This window comes from Osmia lignaria, unplaced genomic scaffold (assembly GCF_051020975.1).
Source record: "Osmia lignaria lignaria isolate PbOS001 unplaced genomic scaffold, iyOsmLign1 scaffold0040, whole genome shotgun sequence".
NCBI lineage: Eukaryota > Metazoa > Arthropoda > Insecta > Hymenoptera > Megachilidae > Osmia > Osmia lignaria.
The window spans coordinates 342,501-345,000 of NW_027478181.1; the positions used below are offsets into that span (position 1 = coordinate 342,501).

Here is a 2,500-nt window from a genome sequence, read left to right on the forward strand (position 1 = left end):
ACATGAGTTGGACATAATAAGGATTTTTAAAAAATAGGACAAAACACCTAATAACCACAAATGGAAGAAGAGAATATAGAAGAAGCCTCGGACGCAGAGGTCTCCGGCCCTGAGACCTCTGTGGCGGAAACTTCCGCTATGGACAGGAGGGCCACTGGTAATCGACCTGGCAGTGTAAGCGGACATGAGTTAGTTCAACGGATTAGCCTACCCTTTGCGGGAAATATTGAATGTATGGTCTGCCGGCAATCGGGTCAGCAAATGCAATTCTTCGGCGACAGAGACTTTCTTAGGCATGCTCAGAGGCAACACCCGCGTTTGCGTCTCATATGGTGCTGCACTAAATGTGGAAAGGATCATGATAAGGTACACGGCCTTAAGTGTCATATTCCAAAATGCAAAGGAGCGAGATTAATGGCCGTTGGAAACTTTAAGTGCAGCGCGTGTGATCTATCCTTCGCCACGCAACGTGGTCTCTCAATTCATGAATTGCACCGTCACCCGGCAATTAGAAATGCAGCAAGATCTAAACAGATGACAGCAACTACGAGCCGAAAAGGCAGAAAATGCACTGTATGGACGGATGAGGAAATAGCCCTACTAAAGGAATTGGATAACCGTTTTCAAGCTGAGAAACGGATAAATGTAAAAATAAGAGAATATTTGCCGAACAAAACGGCAAAACAAATCAGTGATAAGAGGCGGCAGTTGCCTCAGATCCAAAGGGTAGCAACAGAGGCTGTGGTGATGGAGAGCGAATCAGGAGATTCGTTTGAATCGGCCATCAGTCACGTCTCGGAAGAAGGACCTCCGGCAAGCCCAGTGAGTGACAACGAAGACGACGTTTGGATGGATGAATTAAAGGAGGCCATCAGAGCAGACATACAAATAGAGGACCCAGAACTTGTTAGACTGGAGGCGGAAATTAGAAGGGTAGCAGATAGTGGCTGCCAAACGGGTGATATTGAGGCGATAGTCGAAGCGCTAACCACGAATATTATAAATAGTGAGAAAGAGAAATCATCAGGTGTATCGAGGCAAGAAAAAAAGAGAGACGTCATGAACCGTAAAGCTGAAAGTAGGAGAACAAAATTCGCTAAGTTTAAGTATGCCCGATACCAGGAACTCTATCGCAAATGTCCGAGAAAATTGGTAGATATGGCGGTCGATGGGGTTGAATACGATAGGGAACAACCAAAATTACCCGATAGCACTAATACCAACGAGCTTTATAATGCGCTTTGGGGAATCGCTGGCAGCTGCGAGGGCCTCCCCCAATTCCCGGGAGTCCAAAGATCACCAAATATACCTACCGGACAGATATTTATCCCGATATCTGAAGGAGATATTATCGCAAGGATGAGGAAAATTAAAGCGGACTCAGCGGCGGGCATCGACGGTATCCGGAAGGTGCACTTAAAGAAAAAAGGAGTGGTCGAAATACTGGCAAAATTATTTAATCTTCTCATGTTATTTGGCTACTATCCGGAGCAGTGGAAGATTAATAGGACGACACTTATACCCAAGCAAGGTAAGAATACCAGTGATGTCAAAAATTGGCGTCCAATTACCATCAGTTCGATGTTGGGTAGAATGTACTCCGCAATGATAGATGCCCGTCTTAGGAGGAAAGTCCAGCAGTCCATCCGGCAGAAAGGATTCACGAAAGAAGATGGCTGCAAGCATAATATTGCACTTCTAGATCACGCAATAATAAGGATGAAGGAAGGCCTCGGCGGAGTGATAACAATAATAGACATAGCAAAAGCTTTTGACACTGTACCACACGCTGCAATAGAGCATTGTTTGATGAGAAAAGGGGTCCCAAATATAGTTGCGAGTCATATAAGGCTTATGTACCAAGGATGCAAAACTAAAATCAGGACAAATGACGGAGAAGTAAGCATCACATTAAAGAGGGGGGTTAAGCAAGGAGACCCACTGTCTCCATTAATTTTTAATCTAATTATTGATCCAGTAGTAGATCAAATAAATAATAAGACCATCGGCATTAAGATTGGAGAGGCAAAGGTTGCAATTCTGGTGTTTGCCGATGATATGGTGCTATTGGCAAAAGATAGGACGGAAGCAAAGAAACAAGTCCACATTTTGCACCAATTCCTAAGTGAGTTAGGAATGAATATTTCTGCCTCTAAATGCTCAACATTCGAAATTGGCACAAAACGAAAAACGTGGTTCCTCAAGGACCCTAAATTGAATATCGGTAATGATAGAATACCCGAGTCCAAGCCAGAGGAAGTGTTCTGTTATTTAGGAGCCGAGCTTAGTGCATGGCGCGGCCTATTAAGAGTAAGACCTACCGAAATGATTATTAAAGCTGCTGAAAATATTCAAAGAATGGGCTTAAAACCAAATCAGAAAGTCAATTTAATAAGGACTTATTTACTACCGAGATATATCCACCGCCTAGTAGCCAGCCCACCACCCATAAAAACGCTACAAGAGATAGACAGCGGTGTTAGGCAATTAATAAAGCAGA

At 43.7% G+C, this 2,500-nt stretch overlaps 1 pseudogene; it reads left to right on the plus strand.

Annotated features, from left to right (window-relative positions):
• Positions 1 to 2,500, plus strand: part of LOC143306896 (large subunit ribosomal RNA) — an 8,435-nt pseudogene that overhangs the window by 3,310 nt on the left and 2,625 nt on the right.